This window comes from Hyperolius riggenbachi, chromosome 10 (assembly GCF_040937935.1).
Source record: "Hyperolius riggenbachi isolate aHypRig1 chromosome 10, aHypRig1.pri, whole genome shotgun sequence".
NCBI classification, from domain to species: Eukaryota; Metazoa; Chordata; class Amphibia; order Anura; family Hyperoliidae; genus Hyperolius; species Hyperolius riggenbachi.
The window spans coordinates 272286319-272293815 of NC_090655.1; positions in this window are offsets into that span (position 1 = coordinate 272286319).

The window sequence follows — 7497 nt, forward strand, 5'->3', positions numbered from 1 at the left end:
GTTGTAGGCTCCACCCATTTTCTTGAATCTTAATCGCATTCACCCAGTGACCAACTGTGTCAAGTTTGAGAACCCTGCGATTAACAGTCTAAGAATGGCTGCAGTTTACATTTTCCCATTTAAAATGAACGGCTGAAATTTGATTGGCTGTTTTATGCTCCGCCCACTTTTCCTGGCTTTGTAACCTCGGTCACCAAGTGACCAACTGTGCCAAGTGTGGAAACTCTGGCTTGATTATTGTGAGAATGGCAGCCTTTTACATTTTTTCCATTGACTTGAATGGGTGAAATCTGATTTGCTGTTTGTAGCTCCGCCCAGCTGTGCAGGGGGGACCCGAGACCCCCAGAACATATCATCCCAGGTAGTAAGGGATCTGTATACCAAGTTTCGTTCAAATCGGTCAAGCCGTTTTCGCGTGATCGAGGCACATACACACACACACACACATACATACATACGATTTTATATAGATTGTCAATAAATTCACCATGAATAATGCATATTACCTCTCTTGTGTTATACAATCACAGTGGAAGGTAGAGTCTTTCAGGTAGGCCTCAGTCAGTAGAGTTTCAGGCCCAATAGAATAGATATACAGCCTGGTAGGCCTTCTTATAGTAACATTTTGAAGATGGCATCCGTTAGGGGATTTTATGGAGACGCACAAAACTCATACTTATTTTTAACTGGTACATTCTGACATTTTGTGACACTTGAAACTATCGGTTATCTGAGCAGGTGCATACATTACTGTATGACACTACTAGGTTTATTAACCTCCTGGGCGATAATCCCGAACTGAGCTCGAGGTATGTCGCACAGGAGGATTTCTCAGGCCCTGGTGGGCCGATTTGCATAATCTTTTTTTTGTTACACGCAGCTAGCACTTTGCTAGCTGCGTGTAACTTCCGATTGCTGCCGCTCGCCGCCGATCCGCCGCTACCCGCCGTGCCGCGCAGCCCCCCCCCCAGACCCCTTGCGCAGCCTGGCCAATCAGTGCCAGGCAGCGCTGAGGGGTGGATCGGGACTCCCTCTGACGGCACAACGTTGGTGACGTCATCGCGAGCGTCGCCATGGCGACGGGGGAATCCAAGCAGGAGATCCCGTTCTGAACGGAATCTCCTGCTTGTGCTGATCGCCGGAGGCGATTGGAGGGGGTGGGGGGATGCTGCTGCACAGCGGCTATCATGTAGCTAGCGCTAGGCTAGCTACATGATTTAAAAAAAAAAAAAAAAAAGTGCTGCGCCCCCTCCTGGGCAATGCAATTGTATCGCCCAGATGGTTAATGTAAGCAATCTACGTCTTTTCTATTCAAATTACATCAATAACATTGTAATTAGATCTTATGAAATAAGTGGTGTTCTTATGACATCTTTCTAGATCTGATGGATGCCAAGATATATGCGTATGTTCTTATCTTATTCTGGGAAATTGACATGTTCTTTGGTACATCATTAATTAACAGGGATTTCTGAACGCCCCCTGTGGTCACAGGTTATAATGTCCTGATCACATGCTTCATTGTTTAAAGTGGACCTGACCTCTAAATATCAAATAAAAACCAATGCAAACCTTGTTTAAAACTGTAGGCAAAAACATTGGTATATATGGCAAAAAATATTTAAATAAACTCTATAATATAACATAACTGAATACACCCCTCCCCCCTGTGACATTTGGTGCAGCGGCAGGCTCGCACAGTACACTGGGAGACTTCGTTTTGATCTGTTTACAGCCTGTTCTCCCCTCCCTCCTGTGTGAGCTCTCTGCTTCCCCCGAGCTGATTACACTGATACACTCAGTGTGAAGAGGAATGTCAGTCTACGCCCCCCCCCCCTTCCTCTGGGGGAGATTGAAGACGGCTGGAGTAAAAAGGAGAGACACAATGCTGCTGACTGCTGCTATAGGAGAGAGGTGCTGTGTTTGAGTGTGGATGCAGTGTGTGTGTGTGTGTGTGTGTGTATGTATGTATGTGTACAGAGAATGTGTGATGAGTGTATGTACTGTATATAATGTATGTGATGTGTGTATATATAGAGCATGTGTGTATGTAAGTGTACAGAGCATGTATGTATGTATGTGTACAGAGCATGTGTGTATGTATGTATGTGTACAGGGCGTGTGTGTGTGTACAGGGCATGTGTGTATGTATATGTACAGAGCATGTATGTATGTATGTGTACAGGGCATGTGTGTGTACAGGGCATGTGTGTGTATGTACAGGGCATGTGTGTATGTATGTGTACAGGGCATGTGTGTGTGTGTGTACAGAGCATCTGTGTGTGTACAGAGCATGTGTGTATGTATGTGTACAGGGCATGTGTGTGTGTGTACAGAGCATGTGTGTGTGTATGTATGTGTACAGGGCGTGTGTGTGTGTGTGTGTACAGAGCATGTGTGTGTGTGTGTGTAAAGAGCATGTTTGTCTGTGTGTGTACAGAGCATGTGTGTATGTACGTACTGTACATAGAGCATGTGGGTATATATGTGTACAGAGGTGAGTGAATCTGCTCCCACTGCGGATGGTGGCGTGGGTGGGGTTATTTGTTGGAGGACATCCACACCGGCTCCTGCTCTGCTGGTGGGGGGGGGGGGGTATTTGTTGGAGGGGGGTGACACGGAACACCACACAGGACTGGCTGTCATTCTGGTCAAATCTGCAGACACGATTGAACGTCTTTGCTGGTCAAATCTGCCGACATGATTGAGCGTCTTTGCTGGTCAAATCTGCCAACATGATTGAACGTTTTTGCTGGTCAAATCTGCTGACACGATTGAACATCTTCGGTGGTCAAATCTGCAGACATGATTGAACATGTTTTCCTAAGAGATTTTGTACTGAAATCTGGTCGGGAATTGGCCTGTGGTGTATGGGCAGGTAACAAATCTCAATGGACAATGAAACCTAGCACTACCAAGTGCAGATTACAGTGTGTAAATCACGCTGGCAGCAGAGCACACACAAAAGCAGACACAGGATAGACAATAATAGAGCAGAAAAATGACAGGCTGGAAAACACAGCAGACATTACATACACAGGCACAGCCAGATGACATCACTGTAACTGTACACTATCACAGGCTAATTTACATGTGATTGGAGAAAGGAGCTGCTTGAGGAAGGAAGGAGGGGCTGAAGGATGTAGAAATCAACTGGATGGCACTGTAAACTTGCCAACCAACATATGGCTGCACACACTGCACTAGAAAGCCGTAACAGAAATCAGGACATCTGACAGGTATATTACAGCAAACATACATTTTTATTAATTTAAGCAGTATTAAGCAACACATCATATATTTTTACAGTGTCAAATTTTAAGGACAGTTCCACTTTAATCACATGGCTTATTATTTTGGTTTTGTATTCATAACAAACAGCCATCTGTTTTAATACATGCTGGAATATATAGAAACCAAACTTATTTACCTTAATATATAGATGTATTAATGATCAACTCATTAATTAATAGCTCTATGATCCATATACATGATTAATATATCAGCGTACAGCAGGCTTAGCTTCTGCGGTGCATGTCTCTGATGGGCAAGCCTTGCTAAGCAGGCATTGCAGCCAGAACTGAGTACAGTCAGAACATTTCTCCAGTGCTATCTTAATATAAACATAACCTTGTACAGGGAACACACAGCTTACTGCAGAAAATGATACTAAGGATTACTTTAACCAACAATCTAACTCTGATTAACCACTTGAGGACCGCGGTGTTAAACCCCCCTAGTGACCAGGCCATTTTTTACAATTCAGACCACTGCGGCTATAACTGTTCATTGCTCGGTCATACAACTTACCACCCAAACGAATTTGATCTCCTTTTCTTGTCACTAATACAGCTTTCTTTTGGTGCTATTTGATTGCTGCTGCGACTTTTAGTTTTATTATATTCATCAAAAAAACAGGAATTTTGTCAAAAAAATGATATTTTGAACTTTCTGTGGTAACATTTTTTAAATAAAGTAAATATTTTATACATGTTTTTGTCCAAATGTATTGTGCTACATGTCTTTGATAAAAAAAAAAATCCAATAAGTGTATATTTATTGGTTTGGGTAAGAGTTATAGCAGTTACAAACTATGGTACAAAAAAGTGAATTTGCGCAGTTTGAAGCAGCTCTGACTTTTCTGAGCACCTGTCATGTTTCTTGAGGTGCTAGAATGCCAGGAAAGTATAAATACCCCCCAAATGACCCCAGTTTAGAAAGATGCTAACTTGTGACAAAAAAAAAATTAAAACCTTCCACGGACTCACCATGCCCCTCAGTGAATACCTCGGGGTGTCTACTTTCCAAAATGGAGTCACTTGTGGGGCACTAGTACTGCCCTGGCATTTTGGAGGGGACTCAATTGTGAGCACCCCTATAAAGCCTAAAGGTGCTCATTGGACTTTGGGCCCCTTTACGCACCTAGGCAGCAAAAAAAAGTGTCACACGTGTGGTATCGCCCTACTCAGGAGTAGTAGTATAATGTGTTTTGGGGTGTCTTTTCATACCCATGCTGGGTGGGAGAAATATCTCAGTAAAGGACAACTTTCTCAATTTTTTTAAACTAAATTGTCCATTTACAGAGATATTTCTCCCACCCAACATGGGTATGTGTAAAAATATACCCCAAAACACATTATACTACTTCTCCTGAGTACAGTCATGCCACATGTGTGACACTTTTTTGCAGCCTAGCTGTACAAAGGGGCCCAAAGTCCAATTGAGTACCTTTAGGATTTCACAGGTCATTTTTAATTATTTGGTTTCCAGACTACTCCTCACGGTTTAGGGCCCCTAAAATGCCAGGGCAGTATAGGAACCCAACAAGTGACCCCATATTGGAAAGAAGACACCCCAAGGTATTCCGTAAGGGGTATGGTGAGTTCATTGAAGATTTTATTTTTTGTCACAAGTTAGTTGAAATTGATTTTTTTTGTTTTTTCTCACAAAGTGTCATTTTCCACTAACTTGTGCCAAAAAATAAAATCTATGAACTCAACATACACCTTACGGAATACCTTGGGGTGTCTTCTTTCCAATATGCGGTCACTTGTTGGGTTCCTATACTGCCCTGGCATTTTAGGGGCCTAAAATCGTGAGGAGTAGTGCTTGCCAGCACAGTATGTGTGGAAAGACACCCCCAAAACACATTATACTACTACTCTTGAGAACGTCGATACCACATATGTGACATTTTTTGCAGGCTAGCTGCGCAAAGTTGCTCAACGTCCAATGAGCACCTTTAGGCTTTACAGGGGTGCTCACAATTTAGGCCCCCAATAATGCCAGGACAGTAAACACACCCCACAAATGACCCCATTTTGGAAAAAAAAGACACCCCAAGGTATTCCACGAGGGGCATAGTGAGTTCATAGAAAAAAATTTTTTGTCACAAGTTAGCGAAAAATGACACTTTGTGAGAAAAAATAAAAAGAAACAATTTCTGCTAACTTGTGACAAAAAATAAAATCTTCTATGAACTCACCATGCCCCTCAGCAAATACCTTGAGGTGTCTTCTTTCCAAAATGGGGTCATTTGTGGGGTCTGTCCTATCATTTTAGGGACTCCGCAATCATTACATTTATGGCCAGTATTAAGCGTTTCTGCTATACTCCTTATATTGGGCATATGGGTGATGCACTTTATTTTCCATAAAAGGAAGAGTGAACGGCAAAGATTCTCGCATTGATCAATGTGGATGAAAAAATATCTGCCGAAAAATGTGAAGGCATGGCGTTTGCCAGGGCATAGGAGCACCGCCCACAGAATGTTCCAAACCCACTTTGCTCCTATGTCTGGGCAAACACGATTAATCCATTCACATCGATCGATGTGGATGAAAAAAATGTTGCCAATTTTGATACAAAGTGCTTGCCAAAGCATAGGAACTCCAACACCGCCCCTCAGCTCATATGCCTTGGCAAACGTATCTTACTGCGGAGGAGAAATCTCGTCCTGTAGCGCTGCATGCACCAACTTGTGTGTAATCTGACAGACGCGCAATGCTTCTGTCTGGATGCACCATCAGTGCTGCAGCTGGTTGGACGATCAGTCAGTCGGTCCACCTGGAAGGGTAAAGGATAGGAAAAGAGAGAGGGAGAGAAAAAAAACACAAAAAACAAGCAAGCAGCAATGCAATAAATTCATTAACATTAACTTTCATAAACTATATTGAACCTTTTTAACCAAACATTAACAATTGTAACTTTTTTGCTTACCTGTTTTTTGTTTTTTTTTTACTTACCTTCTGAGGACAAACCTCTCCTTCCCCATGGGACAGTGTGCAAACACAGTGTGTGGCAAAGTACACTACACACTTTGTCCCAAGTGAAAGGAAAGGTTTCTGGCAGCCCTGTGTATTAGGGTCTCTCAAAACCTGATGTCTGGTTTCACACTGCATATCGGCGTATCTGGTGGGTCGCGCCTGCCGCACCACATTGCCAAAAACAGATCTTTAGTGAATACCGTGTTAGTACATGGTATTCCCTGTCTGGCATTCGGCCAAGTATGAAGTAAAAATCTTTGCATCGCCATAGACTAACATACATAGTGGGGACCACAAAGTGGGACTTTTGCTAGTCAATTTGCCACAACGCATCGCCATAGACTAACATGACTTCAGGGCCAATACAAATCACCGCAGGAGCCGTGCTGTAACGCAGGTATGCACTAGCGTTAGTCAACCACTTCCGGCATAGTGGGGACCGCAAAGTGGGACTTTTGCTAGGCATTTTTCCGCAACGCATCGTGCCAGTGTGAAAGAGCCCTGAGAGACCCTCGTGTGCCTACTGCTATGTTTTGAGATCCCTACTCTAAAAGCGTATCTGTGAGTGGAACTTCTCGAAACACTCCCCTATGCATAGGGCAGGATGTTCAGGACAGGTGGGACAGTAAACAGTGGTGTCACGCCTTATTCCAGCCTTCTTGCAGACACGACAAGCTTTTCTTGAGGTGCGTTGACCTGGGGCACTCGGAAAGTTATAAGCATAATGCTCTTCATGTAGCCAGCTAACTACATCAGGGGGGTTGGGGCACGGTCCCTCCTGGATACAGGAGTTCTGAAACGATCTCCTGAAATTGAAGGAAGGATCCCATTTTCTCAGCCTTTGTGTAGAGAACAAAACTATTGTAAGTTGCCAACTTAATTAAATATACTGACACCTTTTTATACCAGCGTCTGGTCCTTCGGGTACCTAAATAGGGAGCCAACATCTGGTCGTTGAAGTCCACCCCTCCCATGTTTGTATTATAATCGTGGACGGCGAGGGGTTTTTCAACGACCTCAGTTGCCCGTCGAATTTGGACTGTCGTGTCTGCATGAATGGTGGACAGAAGGTAAACGTCCCTCTTGTCCTTCCATTTCACTGCAAGAAGGTCATTGTTACACAAGGCAGCCCTCTCCCCCCATGCAAGTCGGGTAGTAGTGAGCCGTTGGGGGAAGCCCAGGCGACTAGGTCGCACGGTGCCACAGCAGGAAATTCCGACTAACTTTAAAT